Raw genomic sequence first — 20,894 nt, forward strand, 5'->3', positions numbered from 1 at the left:
ATGAAACCGGATAATTAACTAAAATTAATCTATTCTCTTCAGGATGTTATAATCCACTGATTAAATAAATCCATCTTTATTGGTCGTTACTAAGAAATAACTAATTCGGCTTATTCGCTGAATAACCTCATAAATTAATCGGGCTTAATAAATAGGAATAAATAATGTTATAAGATTAAATAATTAAAAGGCTTAACATAAGGCAGCCTAATAATTAATTAAATAGAAGTGGGCTTGAATAATTAACATGAGAGGCCTAATTGAAATAACTTATCGGCTCAATTAATTAAATAAATCTTGGCCCAATAAATAATTTGATTAGCTGGGCTCAATTAAATAAATCAAACGAGGCCCAACGAAGATAATATAACAGCCCAATAAAATAGATGGGCTTCAATTTAAATAAATTCGGCCCAATGAAATAATTTAATAAAGGCCCATCTAAGTAAAATAAATAAGGCCCAACAAATAAATAAGGGCCCAAAAATAATTTAGCCCAAATCAATTAAAATCGGCCCATATAAATAAACTCAGAGGCCCAATTACAATAATTAAAATCGGCCCATATAAATAAAATCAGAGGCCCAATTACAATAATTAAAATCGGCCCATATAAATAAAATCAGAGGCCCAATTACAATAATTAAAATCGGCCCAAGACTCGGCCCAAAATAAAGAAATAACACGGCCCAGATGATTTAATTCGGCCCAAAATAGGTGCCCAAAATAATTAAAAGCCCAAGTAAAATAAATGAAGAGGTCCAAAACTAAAAATTTTCGGCCCAACTGAAAAAAAAACAAGGCCCAATCATTTAAAATTTGAGAGCCCAACTCTCTTTCTCTCCCAACAACTCTCGGTCCATCCCTTTTCTCTCTCAAGGAGCCGATCTCTCTCTCTAATTTCTCAAATCAGACGCCACCCAATACCCCTCTCTCTCTCTCTCGATCAGCCCCCAGCCGAGGAGTACGCCGCCTCCAATTCCGGTCGTTCTAGTCGGCGCTGCGCCTGAGCCCGCGCTCTTCTCCTCTCTCTAAATCATCTTCTCCACTGTTCTTCCGCTGGATTCGTCCATGGCAAAAAGGCGAGCCCTGAAACGAGCCCTAACTCAAGAAGTCATCGCCGCTGTCGCTGCTACTCCTTCGCCCGGAATCGGCGATTCAGCCGGCGCTCTCTCATCCTGTTAATGAAGTCTCAAATGAACTGAAGCTTGTTCAAGTATGGCAGCAGGGAAGTCGACGCTGCTGTGAGTGAAAGGGGAGTCTGTTGGCTGGAGTTGAAGTTAATAGAGGAGGATTGTTGGCTGCATACTTGAGTGATGAGTGGTGGGAAAAATGATGAGTGATGGGGGAAAATGGTAGGGAAAGAGTGAATGGTTGGGGTGAAAAATGAGTGGTGGGGAAAAGTGGTGGTCAAAGATTGATGGAAAGAAAAAGAAAAAAATAATATAGAAGAATTAATGATGTATTTTCTATGTCTCGGTGATTCCGTAACTGAAATAAAATACTGGCTTCGATTCTGCTTGATACTGTATTTACATAAATCTCGATTTCGACATGTGATATCTCGCTAAAATCGATAAGTTATATAATGAATCAAAATTAAATCCGTAGATTTAATTCGTTCGTTGTTCTAATATATAAATTAAATCCGCAGATTTAATTAATTCACGAGTCGGAAATAATCCACAACTTGAGTAAAAATAAAATCTAATTCCATCTCGCTTAAATAAATAACGTGACTTTGCTAAGTCAGTTATAACTCTGAAATAATATCATTAACTGCTTTAACAATATAAATTCAGGATCATAAGCTGAATTCATATCAGAATAATATCCGTTTTCATTCACTGATGAACATAAATAAACACTCATTACTGGATTTAATATTTATAAAAGAGCGGGTCACTACACTTCACGAGATTATTTATATAACATAATAGTGTTAGTGTAATTTGTAGAACATAAAAATATCTTTTATAATAGAGTCAGTGTCATTTCTATATAGTGTTATTTGTAGAACACAATAGTATTATTTATATAACATGATAGTATTATGTCATTTTCATATAGTGTTAGTGTTATTTGTAGAACATAAAAGTGTTCTTTATATATAATAGTGTTAGTGTCATTTCCATATAGTATCATTTGTAGAACATAATAGTGTTATTTATATAACATGATAGTGTCATTTCCATATAGTGTCATTTATAGAACAGAATAATGTCATTTATATAGCACGATAGTGTTATTTTCATATATTCTTATTTGTAGAACATATAATGTCATTTAGTGTCATTTCCATATAATGTTATTTATATAGCATGATAGTGTTATTTCCTTATAGCATCATTTATTAATGCAAATAATATTTTTATTAAGAAAAATTGTGTCAAAGAGAAAAGCTAATTAATGCAGATATTGTTGAGTAAATTAAAGAAAATAGTAAGAAAAATATAGTATCAATAATCAATGTAGATAGTATAAATTAATAAGAAAAATAGTATCATTATATATACATAATTAAAAATGTCAATCAAATATAAATATAATATCATTTATTAGTGTAAATAGTGTAATTTACTACAAAAAATAGTATCATTATACATAAATTACAATGTCATTCAAATATAAATATAGTATCATTTATTAATGTAGATAGTGTAATTTACTAAGAAAAAATAGTATCATCAAATGACACCTTTAATATATTAAAATAATATTTTTAAAAGAATAGGGATCAGACCCGTGACCTTGAGAATACAAGTCGAGCTAACTGCTTAGTTGGTTAACACTCTAGACCGTTAATAAATATATCTTTCACTGGATCAGACCGGGTCAGATTTGACTCGGGTATATGATACACCTAAGTATACAAGAGACATGCTCTTTAACTAATATAGCCTAATCAATCTAATCTAACATTCAATATTCCTAAAAAAAATTAAGCATGTATTCATATAATCATCCTAATCTAATGTTCTTCTAAAATAATAATCCTAAAAATCTAACACATAAATTAAGTAAATAAATTGCAAATCTATATTATATTAAAAAGGGAGTTTCCAATTTGAAATCAATTTCAATTTAATTTTAAAATTGAGTAGTTTTGTAGTTATAATAAAATTGAAGCTTTATATTTAAACTATATATTTTTCTTTTTATTTTCATTTTCTTTAACTTATTATAATTTGTTGTTACATTTCTTTCTAAATTAAATTATGAAATTCGATTAATTATAAAATATTTAATATGCATATCAAATTAAAGATCACGATAAGAGCTTTAATATGATAGTATATTTTATGAAAATATTTGATTTAAAATGTAAAATTAAATTTGTATAAATATTAAAGTTTTATAAATTTATCTCTTCTCTCTCATCTTTTTGAATAAATATATTTTTAATTCTTCTATAATTGTGAATTATTTTTTAGTTTTTCAATATTGAATTCAAATATATTCAATTAAAATTAATTTTTTTATTATAAGTATAATAAAAAAATTAATTCTTATAAGTATAATAATTGAATTAGTATTAATTTTTTTATATAAATATAAAAATTTAAAAAAAATCTTATGCATTGCACGGGATGTAAATGCTAGTGACTAATCAATTAGCACATAAATTAAGCACGTATTCATATATAATCATCCTAGAATCTGACATATAAAACAAATAATTTTGTAAATAAGTTGCGAAAGTCTAACCTTGTAATTAATTTAGATATCTTCAAATGTGTTTGACATGGAAAAATAAATAGCTACCAGGTAGCATCGAATTTGTCATTTTCATGCGATGTGGAAAGTTTAACAATCCAAAGTTTAATAATAATAATCTTTTCACGTGAAACACTCATTTCTAAATTAATATCTCATTAAGTCAAGTTTTTTTGTATTATTAGGTTGGTCAACTTGAGATTTAAAAAGTTAATAATAATAAAAAAAACAATATACAATTCTAACAAATACAAAATAATTCCTAATATTTTTCAACAAGAATCTTACAAGATGAAATATTTTGGATACTATTTTTCCTAAACAAAAATTCAAATCTAATTCACCCCCATTTTATATAGATAATTTTCAAAGCTCTCTTTCTTCTCAGATTAACTGAAGTGGGACAAAGACTATTTACCTCTCAAAGAGATTGTCCAATGTCGATTTTGTATATATGAGAATTGAGGTGGTTCTTTTTCACAACAAATATCTCTTTGTCTCACATTGATTTAATGAAAAAAATAATAATAATAATTTGAGTGTAAGTGAATGATAGATAAGCACCCAGAGGCTCTGCAACAATACAAAAAAAATCATTTTTAACTTTTGGCCCTACTTTTAACAATTTTTGGTGGGGCAAACTTAGATATATTCTCCATTTATGTAACATTGAATATAATTAATAGAACAAAGTTGATATATTCTACAGTGTAGCTGGCATGTTCCAATCACATAAACATGTGATATGATTTGTTTTTGGAAACGTGCAAAGCATATATATGTGAGGTTTAGATAAGGTGGTAGGTGAAGTTTGAATCCATTTTTGCACGCATTTGATTAGATAAGGTATTTAATTAAGAGTAAAATTTTGAAATAGCCAAAATGAATCTTAAAACTTAAATTATGGCCACCAATTGAAAAAGTGTAAATTTTGGCCATTTTTATAGCTTTGGGACGTTTTTGCCCTTAATTGGGCGGACTGGGTAGGGTCAGGAGCGCGGGTCGCATGCCGGGTAGGATCAGGCACGCGGGTCGGGTTAGGCACTTATGGCACTATTAGTGACATAAGTGCCAAGATTTTACTTAGTTTTATTTTGGATTTTCGTTGGCACTTTTGGCACTAATAGTGCCATAAGCGCCAACGAAATCCAAAATAAAATCAAGTAAAATATTGGCACTTATGGCACTATTAGTGCCATAAGTGCCAACGAAAATCCAAAAAATAAAGTAAAATGGTCTTTTTAGCACTTATGGCACTATTAGTGCCATAAGTGTCAAACGTGCATAACAAATACAGAAACAACAACATCATCTAAACCCTAAATGAAATATTTAAACCCTAAATGGATAATCTAAACCCTAAATGGAATATCTAAACCCTAGGGGGAAGTGTTTAAAATGGTCATCTTGGCACTTATGGCACTAATAGTGCCATAAGTGCCATACGTGCAGCAGAAATACAGAAATACAGAAACAACAACAACAACAATCATCTCCTCCGCCATCGGTTTATTATGCCAAAATCAAAATTTTTGCAGTCTTCACAATAATATATAAATAATACTAATAAAAAAATACACAATTAACCAAATTACAAGCTAATCGCTAAAATTAAATACAAATCTTGTGATTAAATACAGAAGAAAAAAAGTCTAACTAAATCGCCTTCCAGTTTCTTGCTGCATAAAGTAGATTGCTGTCACGACCGGCCCTAATTAAGGATAATTAAGCCGGGGAAATCGTGACTAATGGAGGGAGATTAGAAGCGGGGTAGAAAGGGGGATAATCAAACAAGGAAGGATCGCATTTCATCATTGTTAACAAAAGGGATATTTATAATATAACGGAGGTTTAGTCGTATAGACTCAAATAACTAGTAAGTTCGGATAACTCCAACTTAGCCAAAATAACATAAAACTTCTGAGTACGCAGCGGAATAAGGTTCTGATTACATGTATGAAGACATGTATCCCTAGAGTTCATTAATACATAATAAAACAAAAGAGTCCCGCTCGTCACTTCATCACCATCGGCAGCTACTCAACCTGCACATTTAGAAATATATGCAGGGCTGAGTACAAAAGTACTCAGTGGGCACGTATGCCTAAGTATAAAAACACATGCTTTAAAACTGTAAATTGTCATGCCATCATAAACAGTACAGCAAGGGGGTTTTTCGCTAAAAAGGCCCAAGCTTACTAAGTTCATTTGTGATTCTTAAAGTTCGACTGATCAGTCTAAGTTCTCTTGTAATCTATCATATCTGGAACTACGTGCCGGAGAGGTGGCCACCTCTCACGGTCACTTGACCGGCCAACCCGCTAGATGACTCACGGTCACTGGTGTACACTAGTCCTGGCAGGATAGCTATCAACTGCTCAGGACCCAAATTCGATTGCATCATTGGCAAAGCCAAAGCAGATAGATATCATACTAAAATTGAAACATTTTATGGCAAGACAATACTTGAAATAACTTTAACTCAAAGATTTTATCATGAAATAGCATGCTTGAACGTAACATTTAAACTCATTTGATATATATGAAAGTAATGCCCACCTGGTAGCAACTCTTGCTGTGGTGTAGCGGCTCTTAATCTAGTTATTGCTCTCGTGCTTGACCTTTATTGCGAGAAATTTAAATAAGATATTTGCTCGAGCAGAATGCGAAAATAAATATGCATGACTCTCTTATGCATGATTCTTTATTCCGACTTATTAGTCCGGGAAATTTTACTATTAATCCTAACTCTCGGATTAAATAAATTAAATAACTTAAATAAGGCTCGTCGAATTTATTTGGGATTCGGAATAAAAAGTCTATCACCAACTAAACATCAGCCCAAAACATTAAAATAATTAAAAGCCCAAATGGAATAAATCATCCAGCCCAACTCTTTAAAAAAAATTAAAGTCCAAAATCAATTAAAAGGTGAGGCCCAAAATAAATTAAAAGAAAAGCCCATACTGAAAATAATCAAAGCCCATCCTCCCACTAATTCTCGGCTATCTCTTTCTCTCCAAGCAGAACACGTTACCTCTCTCTCTTTCAACTCAAAGACCGAATCTCTCTCCTCTTTTTCTCAAGGCCGACGCTCGGCCTCTTCTTCTCCGCCGAGGACCGCTCGGCCACTTCCGTCCAGAAGTCTCGCCGCCTCTTGCTCCGGTTGGCGTCTGCTGCCTCCGTCGAGCGGCCGCTGCTCCGGACCTTGGCACCAGTATACCTCCTTACATCTCTCTTTCTTGCACCGCCCTCAGCCGAGGAGTCCGCTGCCGCAGCTCCGGAATCCGGCAAATCAGTCGGCGCCTTCTCCTTCTCACACCTCTATTCTCCCTCTCGATTCACGGACGAAGGCAAAATGAAAAGAGAGCCCTGATTTCCTCCCCAAATCAGAGAGCGCCGCCGCCGCTGCAACTAGAAGGCTGGCGAAGATCTGGTGCAACCGCCGCTGTCCGCCGACACGCCTGGAAGCTCTATCGCCGGACGTCGCCGCTGCTGAGGTAACGCCGCCGCCCGGAGTTGCAGCTGCCTTGCCCGGAATCGAGGTCGCTGGTCTGATCTCCAGCAGCCCGCCTCGCTCAGAGCCACCGCCGCCGTCGTCAACTAGAGTCTCAGCGGCCACGGTCTCTCTTGGATCCGCCGGCGTCGTTGTTGTTCCAGAGTTGACGAGGGACGACAGATAGCTTCTGCCGACAGCGGCCAGTTCGTTGGAGCTGCCCTTCCCCGGAGTCCGACTTGTTCTCCTCCTTTCTTAAAGCTAAGTTTTTCTTCTAATGCAATCTATGTTTCGGTTATGCAACTAGTAGGCATTGGTTAAGAATTGTTGTGGTTTCGCTACTGTCTGGGAAGGTTCTCTAAGATAGCTGTTGAGAAATCCTCAGTGCATCTATCATGATACGAAGTCTCTAAATGACTTATGCCTTTTATGAAACACGTATGTATAACTTTCTACTTGATGCATAAAGAAACTGAGATAAGTATGAATAATGTTTGAGTAACTGAACTGGAAAATACCTTGATGTATAAATGTTGGTTGGCTGTTGTTGCTGAGTTAAATGAGCTGGAATGACTGAACTGAATAGATCGAATGTTGTTGTTTTAGTAATTGCAGTTGGTTAATGGAAGGAGATGGAACGAGTAAAGCCAAGCTTACCTTGAAGTGGCAGAGCACTGGATTGAGGCCTCTGCTCTCCCAAAGTTTCTAAGTGTGGAATGAGAACGAAGTGGAGGTTATATGCTGCTGAAATCTGAAACCAAATGAAGTGGTTGGGTGTGAAATGCACACTTGTGCTAGTCAAAAATGTGCAAAATAGGCGGTGGAGCTGGAGTAAAAAAGGTACAAAATAGGCGGCTGAGCAGGAGGAAGAGTGCAGTGGTGAATAAATGAGATATATTCGTATATCTCGGTGCTTTTATAATTGTAATATGAATCGTGTGCTCGTATCTGCTTTGATACTGTCTATCTTTTTAAATAAATCCTGTGTTTCGACATATGATTTTCCGCCTTGCTAGAATTGACAGGTTGTAAAATGAATCTAAATTAAATCCGTAGATTTAATTCATTCGTTGTTCTGATGTCTAAATTAAATCCGCAGATTTAATTAACTCACGAGTCGGAAATAATCCACAACTTAAGTAATTATAAATAATAGAATCGATAGTCTCATCTCGCTCAATAAATAACATGACTTCGCTAAGTCAGTTATAACTTTTGAAAAACATCACTGACTGCTTCAATAATATAAATTCAGGATCATAAGCTGAATTCATATCCGGATAATTATCGGTTCCATTCACTGATGAAAAATAATAAACACAAAATACTGGATTTAATATATATAAAAGAGCGGGTCACTACATATTACCCCTCTTAACAAAAATTTCGTCCCGAAATTTGCATATCTCTGCTAAAACAACTCGGGGTATTTTTCTTTCATCTTGTCTTCAAGGTCCCACGTAGCTTCCTCTTTTCCGTGGTGTCGCCATAAGACTTTCACTGATGTGATTGCCTTATTCCTGAGTTGTTGCACTTTTCGATCTAGAATGGCCTCTGGTCTCTCTTCATAGCTCAAGTCTGGGCTAAGGATCATCTCTTCTTGGTGGATCACATGCTTTGGATCGTAGACGTATTTTCTGAGTTGTGACACGTGAAAAACGTTGTGAACGTTTCCAAAACTTGGCGGTAATGCCAACCTATAGGCCACTGGGCCTATCCTCTCTAGAATCTCATAAGGTCCTACGAATCGAGGTCTGAGCTTTCCCTTGACACCAAACCTAGTTATCCCCTTGGAGGGAGATACTTTTAGGAAGACCTTGTCTCCTATCTCAAAATGTAACTCGGTTCGGCGTGTATCATCGTAAGATTTCTGTCTATCTTATGCCTCATTTATTCGCCCTCTGATCTGGCGGACTATCTCAACCATCTCATTGACCATGTCTGGTCCTAACACTTTTCTCTCACCCACTTCATCCCAGTAAAGCGGGGATCTGCACTTCCTCCCATACAGCGCCTCGTAAGGTGCCATATCAATGGTCGCCTGATAACTGTTATTGTAGGCAAACTCGATCAATGGCAGCATTGATTCCCAATTTCCGCCTCTATCTAACACCACTGTTCTTAACATGTCTTCGAGGGTCTGAATTGTCCTTTCAGATTGCCCATCTGTCTGTGGATGGAAGGCGGTGCAGAAATTTAGCCTCGTGCCTAACTCCTTCTGTAAGCTCATCCAAAATCTAGAAGTAAATTTTGAGTCTCGGTCTGAAGTGATCGACACGGGCACGCCGTGTAAGCGCACAATCTCTCGAACATACAACTGAGCTAGCTTATCTGACCCGTGTGTGATCGGTATTGGTATAAAATGAGCGCACTTCGTGAGTCGATCCACTATTACCCAAATGGCAGTGTTTCCTTTCCTTGTCTTGGGCAAACTGGTCACAAAATCTATTGCTATGTGCTCCCACTTCCATTCTGGGATTTCCAATGGTTGTAGCTTTCCATATGGCCTTTGATGTAGGGCCTTCACTTGTTGGCAAGCTAGGCATCTCTTTACAAAGGATGCTATGTCTCTTTTCATGCCTTCCCACCAAAAATGCTTCTTTAGATCTTGATACATCTTAGTGTTCCCCGGGTGGGCAGTATAAGGGGTATCGTGAGCTTCGCTCATGATTTTATCCTTAAGTTCATCATCGTGGGGGATGCATATCCTTCCCTCAAAGAGGATAGCATTATCTGATGCTTCTTGATAATTCTTGACGCCTCCTTTCCTTACCGCTTCCCGTAGCTTTTCCATCTTTCCGTCTTTTCTTTGTGCTTCTACGATCGTCTTCCTCAAGTTAGGTACCGTTGCCACAACGCTTGCTATCGTTCCTGGTGGTTTGACCACTTCTATGCTCATTCTATCAAATTCTCTTATGAGCTCCATCTCTCGAGTGATGAGAGATCCCAATTTAGATTGAGTCTTACGACTCAATGCATCAGCCACTACGTTGGCCTTGCCTGGGTGGTAGTTAATACCACAGTCATAATCTTTCACTAGTTCGAGCCATCTCCTTTGTCTCATAATAAGGTCCTTTTGCTCGAAAAAGTATTTCAGGCTTTTGTGGTCCGTAAATATCTCGCACCTAACTCCATATAGGTGATGTCTCCAAATCTTCAGTGCGTGTACCACTGCGGCTAACTCCAAATCATGAGTCGGGTAATTAAGTTCATGTGGTCTAAGCTGTCGCGACGCATATGCTATCACTCTTCCTTCTTGCATCAGCACGCAGTCAAGTCCATTTTTGGATGCGTCTGTGTAGATCACGTATTCCTTATCGGCTGTTGGAACGGTTAACACTGATGTCGTAGTCAACTTTTCCTTGAGTTCTTGGAAGCTCTTCTCGCACTCCTCTGTCCAAGAGAATTTTATTCCCTTCCTAAGTAGTTGCGTCATTGGCCTTGCAATTTTGGAAAATCCTTCTATAAACCTCCGATAGTAACCTGCCAATCCTAAGAAACTTCTTATCTCATTAGGGTTAGTAGGCGATCTCCATTCGCGCACCGCTTGCACTTTCTCAGGGTCCACATTAATCCCTTCTGACGATACAATATGGCCTAAAAATGTGACCTCGTTGAGCCAAAACTCGCACTTGCTGAATTTGGCATAAAGGTGTTCCATCCTCAATGTTTCTAGGACAATTCTCAGATGTTCCTCATGGTCTTTCTCGTTCTTCGAGTAGATCAGGATGTTATCTATGAATACCAAGACAAATTTGTCTAAGTACGGATGGAACACTCGATTCATGAGGTCCATGAACACGGCTGGCGCGTTGGTTAGCCCGAATGGAACAACTACAAATTCGTAGTGGCCATACCTAGTTTGAAACGCCGTCTTAGGTACGTCTTCTGGTCGAATCTTCAGCTGGTGATAACCAGACCGCAAATCAATCTTCGAGAACACGCTTGCTCCCTTGAGCTGGTCAAAGAGGTAATCTATCCTTGGTAAAGGATATTTGTTCTTGAGTGTCACTTTGTTCAGTTCTCTATAGTCTATGCACATTCGTAATGTGCCATCCTTTTTCTTCACGAAAAATACGGGTGCACCCCAAGGTGATACACTTGGCCTAATGAATCCAAGATCCAAAAGTTCTTGCAGTTGTATCTTGAGTTCTTCCAACTCTTTAGGAGCCATCCGGTACGGTGCCTTTGAAATGTGAGCTGCCCCGGGCTCCAAATCAATGGTAAACTCAATTGGTCTGTCCGGTGGTGGCCCTGGCAGAATCTCTGGAAATACATCTGAAAAGTCCCGTACAATTGCTACATCTTCTATGCTCCTTTCAGTTCCCAGTTCTCCGTGTAAATACACGAGGTAGGCTGGGTGTCCTTTCTTCATCATTCTCGTTGCTTGCAGAGCGGAGGTGATCATCTTTCTTCTCCCCATGTTAATTCCGTGGAAATGTGAAGGCTCCCTTCCTGGGGGTCGAAACGATATCCGTCTTTCATTACATAGGATGGTGGCGTAATTCTCAGCCAGCCAGTCCATTCCTAGAATTATGTCCACGTCTCCCATCGGTATAACATATGAGTTGTGCACCACCATCCTGAGTGATCCTATGTTCAATTCTAAGTTCAAGCACACATGTTTGACTATCGTCATCCCTCCTATAGGTGATGATATACTCAACTCCTGGTCAGTTCTTTCCATTTTAAGTCTTAAGGTGTCGACACATGTACTTGAAATGAAAGTATGCGATGCGCCCGTATCAAATAGGAGTACAACAGGAGTATTGAGTAGCATGCCCATACCTGCCAGGTTTCCCTAGTTGTTCTCGGGCTGCTTCTGCCTCATAGCATAGGCTCTAGCATGACGAGGCTCTTCATGTTGTTTCTGTTGTCACTGCTGTTGTTGACGAGCCTGTTGCTGATACGGTTGTTGAGGTTGTGGTCGGTACGGTAGCTGTTGGTGCTGCTGTGGCTGTTGATACTGTGGTTGCTGCCCTGGGTATGGTTGGGGCAGAGCTTGGATTGCTCGCAGATGCGGAGCCTGGATAGGTGGGTTCGGCCTTGGACCCATCCCGTGTTGCTTATTCGGGCACCAGTTGGCATAGTGCCCTTTTTGGTTGCAGATATAGCAACTATCGCTACCGGCCTTACAGATTCCCACATGACTTTTGTTACATTTGGGGCAAGGTGGAGTTCTTTGCTGGCTATTTCCCATCTGTTTTGATGCACTCTGACCCCCATAGCTCTGTGACGGAAATGTCTGCCCCTGCCATGGCCTCTTCTCGGCTTGGCCCGAGTTACTATTGTCCCATTTTCTTTTTCCTTTGAAATTCTGATCATGATTTTGATCATGTGAAGGTGCTGGCGCAGGTACAGTTGCAGGTCTTTCTCCTGGCATGGCTGCCTCAATGTCTAACGCTCGGCTGAGCGACTCAGTGTAGGACAATCATCCGTGGCTTGCCAAAGCCATCCTAATCTCGTGCCTCAGACCGGCACAAAACTTTTCAGCCATCTTCTCATCTGTGTCAACTTGTTCCGGCGCATATCTAGACATATCGCAGAACATCCTGTTGTATTGGGTTACCGACATCTTTCCTTATTTCAGATTGTAAAATTCAGCCTCTTTTTTCTTGCGGTAGCTCTTAGGTATATACTTGTCATATATACCGGCTTTGAATTGTTCCCAAGTCAGGTTTTCTAACTGCTCTGCTGTCATCGTTTTCATCCTTGCTTCCCACCAGAAATCAGCTGACCCAGTCAACTGAAAGGACATACAAGTCAGGCGCTCTTGGTCGGTGCAACGCAGGAAGTTGAAAATGCGCTCAATAGCGCGAACCCAAGTCTCAGCTTCTGCCGGGTCTCCTGTCCCGTTGAAGGTAGGTGGGTTCTGTCGCAGGAATAATTCCTCAATTCGCCGTTCCGACTGTACAAGTGGTGGGACTATTTCTAGTTCTGGCCCTGTTTCTGGGCCTCTTCCTTCATTTCGGGGAATCCTGCCCCCTCATCTTGGTCGTCCTCGTTTTGGCGGCATTCTATTAGGTCAAAACACAAGTTGTTAATGCAACATCACAAGGCATACTATCATTCTTATCGTTCTATCCAACTTCTCATATTTCATTCATGCTCAAACATAGACAAGACATATAGAGTAAACATTGGTGGGCGACTCATCGCGAAAGACCTGTAAGGTCACTGTATGCACCTCATAAGAAAATTGCCTCAATGAGGACTTCACATCGATATGAGAGCCTGGATCTAAAGATCTATCTAAGTGCAACCCCTGACGTACTGGCCATCTGGCGGAACCTTTACAAGGTATTCAGTCACAGAACGCCTTGTGGTTCGGGTGATCATAATTTGAACTTATCGTACCTTAACATCGTAAGATCTTAACACTAGACTCTGGTAATAATCGTGTAGTTGCTATCATGCTGTAGTTAGCTAACTATATATAATCCGAACATACTCATCGCTATGGGAGTGCTCAGGATACTCGTTCGATTAAGGCCATAGTTGATTCGGTGTCCCGCTTTGCGTGAACAGTCCGAACGAAGAACTATGCCTGTTTCATTAACTAGCATGAAACACTTCTTTTCACTTCATTGTATCTTGGTTGTCAGTTTCTTGTGTCCCCTTGGGTGACGTTTGACTTCCACCTCTTGTGGCTCACTTTTCACCTTAACCTGTGGTGAATAATAATTGTGTTTCTGCCAATTGCTTCTACTGTCTTTCTCACAATAGTGATCATGCATATTTAACGCATCTAAGTTCATTGAGTGATCTTTTTAATAAAGGCATAAGCATGATAATAAACACTTGCGCATTCGCGCGAAATATAAAGCTTTCAACTTTTGAAAACCTCTTGATATTCTTCTTCCTGGTTGAGCATGGCGATGTGATGAAATGTTGAGCTTTGGTTGCCTGACTATTATATACTAGTGATCATACTAGAAAAATTGGTTAACTCTAGGGTTCAGAGCAAATGAACTGCTCTGATACCACTCTGTCACGACCGGCCCTAATTAAGGATAATTAAGCCGGGGAAACCGTGACTAATGGAGGGAGATTAGAAGCGGGGTAGAAAGGGGGATAATCAAATAAGGAAGGATCGCATTTCATCATTGTTAACAAAAGGGATATTTATAATATAACGGAGGTTTAGTCGTATAGACTCAAATAACTAGTAAGTTCGGATAACTCCGACTTAGCCAAAATAACATAAAACTTCTGAGTACGCAGCGGAATAAGGTTCTGATTACATGTATGAAGACATGTATCCCTAGAGTTCATTAATACATAATAAAACAAAAGAGTCCCGCTCGTCACTTCATCACCATCGGCAGCTACTCAACCTGCACATTTAGAAATAGATGCAGGGCTGAGTACAAAAGTACTCAGTGGGCACGTATGCCTAAGTATAAAAACACATGCTTTAAAACTGTAAATTGTCATGCCATCATAAACAGTACAGCAAGGGGGTTTTTCGCTAAAAAGGCCCAAGCTTACTAAGTTCATTTGTGATTCTTAAAGTTCGACTGATCAGTCTAAGTTCTCTTGTAATCTATCATATCTGGAACTACGTGCCGGAGAGGTGGCCACCTCTCACGGTCACTTAACCGGCCAACCCGCTAGATGACTCACGGTCACTGGTGTACACTAGTCCTGGCAGGATAGCTATCAACTGCTCAGGACCCGAATTCGATTGCATCATTGGCAAAGCCAAAGCAGATAGATATCATACTAAAATTGAAACATTTTATGGCAAGACAATACTTGAAATAACTTTAACTCAAAGATTTTATCATGAAATAACTTGCTTGAACGTAACATTTAAACTCATTTGATATATATGAAAGTAATGCCCACCTGGTAGCAACTCTTGCTGTGGTGTAGCGGCTCTTAATCTAGTTATTGCTCTCGTGCTTGACCTTTATTGCAAGAAATTTAAATAAGATATTTGCTCGAGCAGAATGCGAAAATAAATATGCATGACTCTCTTATGCATGATTCTTTATTCCGACTTATTAGTCCGAGAAATTTTACTATTAATCCTAACTCTCGGATTAAATAAATTAAATAACTTAAATAAGGCTCGTCGAATTTATTTGGGATTCGGAATAAAAAGTCTATCACCAACTAAACATCAGCCCAAAACATTAAAATAATTAAAAGCCCAAATGGAATAAATCATCCAGCCCAACTCTTTAAAAAAAATTAAAGTCCAAAATCAATTAAAAGGTGAGGCCCAAAATAAATTAAAAGAATAGCCCATACTAAAAATAATCAAAGCCCATCCTCCCACTAATTCTCGGCTATCTCTTTCTCTCCAAGCAGAACACGTTATCTCTCTCTCTTTCAACTTAAAGACCGAATCTCTCTCTTCTTTTTCTCAAGGCCGACGCTCGGCCTCTTCTTCTCCGCCGGGGACCGCTCGGCCACTTCCGTCCAGAAGTCTCGCCGCCTCTTGCTCCGGTCGGCGTCTGCTGCCTCCGTCGAGCGGCCGCTGCTCTGGACCTTGGCACCGGTATGCCTCCTTACATCTCTCTTTCTCACACCGCCCTTAGCCGAGGAGTCCGCCGCCGCGGCTCCGGAATCCGGCAAATCAGTCGGCGCCTTCTCCTTCTCACACCTCTATTCTCCCTCTCGATTCACGGACGAAAGCAAAACGAAAAAGAGAGCCCTGATTTCCTCCCCAAATCAGAGAGCGCCGCCGCCGCTGCAACTGGAAGGCCGGCGAAGATCTGGTGCAACCGCCGCCGTCCGCCGACACATCTGTAAGCTCTATCGCCGGACGTCGCCGCTGCTGAGGTAACGCCGCCGCCCGGAGTTGCAGCTGCTTTTCCCGGAATCGAGGTCGCTGGTCTGATCTCCAGCAGCCCGCCTCGCTCAGAGCCACCGCCGCCGTCGTCAACTGGAGTCTCGGCGGCCGCGGTCTCTCTTGGATCCACCGGCGTCGTTGTTGTTCCAGAGTTGACGAGGGACGACAGATAGCTTCTGCCGACAGCGGCCAGTTCGTTGGAGCTGCCCTTCCCCGGAGTCCGACTCGTTCTCCTCCTTTCTTAAAGCTAAGTTTTTCTTCTAATGCAATCTATGTTTCGGTTATGCAACTAGTAGGCATTGGTTAAGAATTGTTGTGGTTTCGCTACTGTCTGGGAAGGTTCTCTAAGATAGCTGTTGAGAAATCCTCAGTGCATCTATCATGATACGAAGTCTCTAAATGTCTTATGCCTTTTATGAAACACGTATGTATAACTTTCTACTTGATGCATAAAGAAACTGAGATAAGTATGAATAATGTTTGAGTAACTGAACTGGAAAATACCTTGATGTATAAATGTTGGTTGGCTGTTGTTGCTGAGTTAAATGAGCTGGAATGACTGAACTGAATAGATCGAATGTTGTTGTTTTAGTAATTGCAGTTGGTTAATGGAAGGAGATGGAACGAGTAAAGCCAAGCTTACCTTGAAGTGGCAGAGCACTGGATTGAGGCCTCTGCTCTCCCAAAGTTTCTAAGTGTGGAATGAGAACGAAGTGGAGGTTATATGCTGCTGAAATATGAAACCAAATGAAGTGGTTGGGTGTGAAATGCACACTTGTGCTAGTCAAAAATGTGCAAAATAGGCGGTGGAGCTGGAGTAAAAAAGGTACAAAATAGGCGGCTGAGCAGGAGGAAGAGTGCAGTGGTGAATAAATGAGATATCTTCGTATATCTCGGTGCTTTTATAATTGTAATATGAATCGCGTGCTCGTATCTGCTTTGATACTGTCTATCTTTTTAAATAAATCCTGTGTTTCGACATATGATTTTCCGCCTTGCTAGAATTGACAGGTTGTAAAATGAATCTAAATTAAATCCGTAGATTTAATTCATTCGCTGTTCTGATGTCTAAATTAAATCCGCAGATTTAATTAACTCACGAGTCGGAAATAATCCACAACTTAAGTAATTATAAATAATAGAATCGATAGTCTCATCTCGCTCAATAAATAACATGACTTCGCTAAGTCAGTTATAACTTTTGAAAAACATCACTGACTGCTTCAATAATATAAATTCAGGATCATAAGCAGAATTCATATCCGGATAATTATCGGTACCATTCACTGATGAAAAATAATAAACACAAAATACTGGATTTAATATATATAAAAGAGCGGGTCACTACAATTGCGGTTTTACATCCCTTGACTTTACCTTCTCGGCAAATAGAATTATGAACTCTTTGGCTACTGGAAAAAGAAAAAGTAAGCGAAAGCCCATCTGACGTATCCCACCTCTGGAAGCTATAATGGATCTATCTCCTGGAGGTCTAAATGCCAACTCTAGGCGACCGCAAAAAGAAAAGGAAGTCTTCAGGCATCGCGGCGACGACGATGATTCAAACCCCGCTCCAGCGAATACGTCCACCATCGGTGGTGGCGCCGCCGCCCTGCGGACCTTTCTCGACACCACCAACTCCGAGTCGGATTTGGCGCGGATCTCCGAGAGAGAGAGGGGAGGGAAGCTGAGATCTGGTGCGTGAGATGGGTAAAAGGGTAAATTAGGTATACCGCCTAATTAATGGCCAAATTTTGTAGTTTGAAGATTAGTGGCCAAAATTTGAGTTTTGATCTTCATTATGGCTAGCCGACCACATTGTTTCTTTAATTAATAGGTGAATGAGAGAAGACCTAGTATTTAAGCTGGAGTTTCATCAGCAGCATTTCTTCCATCAATACAAATTAATTCTGTATTTTGTAATCAAGAGAGAGAAGATGATATCCATGGAATCTAAAAGTGTTATTATGAGTGCTCTTTTGCTGAGCCTTGTTTTCGGACAAATTCAAGTTGAGGCACAAAGGGCTTGTTGCCCAAGCAGAGCTGCTGGAAATATTTTTAACACCTGCAGTGAGGCAACGAGAAGCATAGACATATCAGTTTGTGTATTACTCAGTGGATGCAAAATCATAAATGAGGATACATGTCCCACTGGTTGGCTATGTGCAAGTGAAGTTGTGAATGGAGCAGTTGAAAAATGTACCCAGGTTTGTTCTGATTTCTGCACCAAGTAAAGATGATCGAAGGGGTGTATATACATCGCTTTTCTGGCTTTCAATAATTCTCATGTAGTGTGGTGTGCAAGTTTCTTTCTGTTTGTTTGTGTACGTCTGTGTATGTCGTAGAAGGCCGTCGATCCTAGATTCTATATCCTTCTACTTGTTGTTATCTTTTGATTTCCACCGCATCGCTTATCGATCGGTTAGTCTGAAGAATGGTACCCACTGTGACCTACTATTCAAGGTGCTCATTTTGAGATGTTGGAATGCAAGAATAATTTGTTTTACGTACCATGTATCACCGGTTGGAATAAGCTTTTGAATATTTTCTAGTTAATTTGTTGACAAATTGTAGTAGCCCGCTCTTTTAATTATTATTAAGTCTAGTAAATGCGATAATTACTTATTGCATCTTCAGTTATGATAAACCCAGTAATTATTTATGCGTAAATTCAGCTTATGATACTGAATTATATTATTCTTTGAGGCAGAGTTATTATTTTAAATCACAATTGAATTCTTGAGCAGTCAAAGATTTAATTCTCAGATTAATAACTGACTTAGCAAAGTCAAGTTAAAGTTGTTATTTTATATGCGATAAAATTACCTAGAAGCCGTGATTTAAATTCCAACTTACAAGAGCAAGTTATATTATATATTTAATTCACAGAGAGTTATAACAAAGCATCGTTATTTAGCATACCCGGAATTAGATTTACAGATACAATTTAGCAAGACAGAATTATTTTAATTATCACATTACACTCTACATTTACAAGCATCATCCTTGCTACTCCTACTCTAGACTACCCTACTACATCAAAAGGGGGTAAAACCTACTCCTACTCTAGACTACCATATTATATCAAAGGAAGGTAAAAAGGAAACGTGTGGGTGTGTGCAAAAGATAACTGCAGCAGCACCTCCCCCCATCCAGTCACCTCCTACAATCCTCTCACATTCCCCATGCATGAGCCAACATCTTCACCCTTATCATTTCAGACCACAATTCTTTTTTCATTCATTTCCTTATTCTTCAACAATCCGAGAAAGAGCAAGTAGACTCAGCTGCTGCTGCCAGGCTTCGAAAGGTACGTTCGGCTTGAATTTTTCTTCCAACTCCATTCCAATTCCCCTGCATTTGTTAAGGAAACAAATCAAAATGTTATTTCAGCTCCTTCACCACTGAGCTCAATCTCACAGCAGCCATCCAAACACCAAACTTCACAGGCATATACTAAGCTCCCTTACTTCAATCCATTCACATTTCATCCAACAACCATGATCAGTTAAAGAATACAGAGTATACAAATGATTATATGCTTAAGGGGACTAAGCATAATACAGAAATCAATTTATACATATATATTTTCTCCACTTGAGATAAAGGCAATGAGAAAATTCTCACAAATCAGTAGCAAAACCAAGACTCCACATAGACTTAAATATTGAACTTAGCATTTAGAAGGGGAGGGAGGCTTATTCGAGGTACCTGTTTCATTTAAACGGGGAAAGATGACGGCTTGACGTCGACGCTAACCGCACGGAAGAGGAGGGGGTTGACTGCCCTGCTCCGCCGGACTCCAGGTTCGACGCAACGGCGTCGAACCAGGGCGGTGACCCGGGATTTCAGAAGCGGCGCCTACGGTCGCCTCGACTTCGCTGGATTCAAGAGCAGCGGCGGACGTAGCCCAGCGGCGCGGCGATTCCGCCTGAATCGGCGGAGAGCTAGGGCTCGTTTTGAAAGGAGGAACTTGAGCCATTCTGTGAGAGAATTAGAAGGCGGGCGAAGGGCATCGACTTCGCCGGATGTACAAAACCAACGGCGGCCCTTGCTGATCTCCTTTGAAGCACAGCGCGGTTCGTGGAACTCCAAGCACGGGGTCTCGCCAGAAATCGAACGCGGAGGCGACGCGACGACGGCGCTGCTCGCTGGTCTTCCAGAGGCGGCGGCGTCGAACTGTGATGAGATGAGAGAATGAGGCAGCGATTCTTTGAGAGGGGCGGTGGGCGAGGACGGCACCCTCGGCCGGACACGGCCTCGCCGGGGCCGTTTGCGGCGGAGCTGCGGAGGCGGCAGACGTCCAGACGCAGGGAGATTTGAAGAGAAAGAGAGAGAGAAATGGCTGAGACCAATTTTGATAAATTGGGAGAGAATCGAGTCGGTGAGGTAGGGGAAGGAATTAGGAGTTTAAAAATGTGTGGGCTTGTGTTGGGCCATCTGATTTTTTTCCCTTTGGGCCGAAAATTGGGCCTTCATTTTAATTATGTGGGCTGCAGATCTAAATTGATAATGGGCTGTATTTAATTAGTTTGGGCTAGAGTTAATTTTTATTTGGACTGCCATTATTATTTTTGGCTTAAAATCAGGCCCAATTTAAGGGTAGTCTAGATTAATCTATTAATTAAATTGAGCTAATTCTAATTATTGATTAATTTAGAACGAGGCTATTAATTAGTAAGTGAGTTAGAATACTCTAAGATGAGCGGATTAATTATTTATCCACCCTCATGAGACGATCCTCAATTAGTTAATTTTATTTATTTAATCCGACAATCAGGATTTATAATAGAATCTCCCAGATTATTATCTCAGAATAATAATTATCGGAATACGAGTCATGCATAGTTAAATTACGCATTCTCATTAATTGAGGAT

General features: G+C 39.7%; 1 long non-coding RNA gene across 1 annotated transcript; it reads right to left on the minus strand.

Annotated features, from left to right (window-relative positions):
* Positions 1-18,872: 18,872 nt before the first annotated feature.
* On the minus strand, positions 18,873-20,234 carry LOC130995004 (uncharacterized). The gene is made up of 2 exons (XR_009091985.1): positions 19,728-20,234; positions 18,873-19,370 (listed from the first exon to the last, which is right to left on the minus strand). It is a non-coding gene; the product is annotated as an uncharacterized LOC130995004 (long non-coding RNA).
* Positions 20,235-20,894: the final 660 nt, after the last annotated feature.

This window comes from Salvia miltiorrhiza, chromosome 7 (genome assembly GCF_028751815.1).
Source record: "Salvia miltiorrhiza cultivar Shanhuang (shh) chromosome 7, IMPLAD_Smil_shh, whole genome shotgun sequence".
Classification (NCBI taxonomy): Eukaryota; Viridiplantae; Streptophyta; class Magnoliopsida; order Lamiales; family Lamiaceae; genus Salvia; species Salvia miltiorrhiza.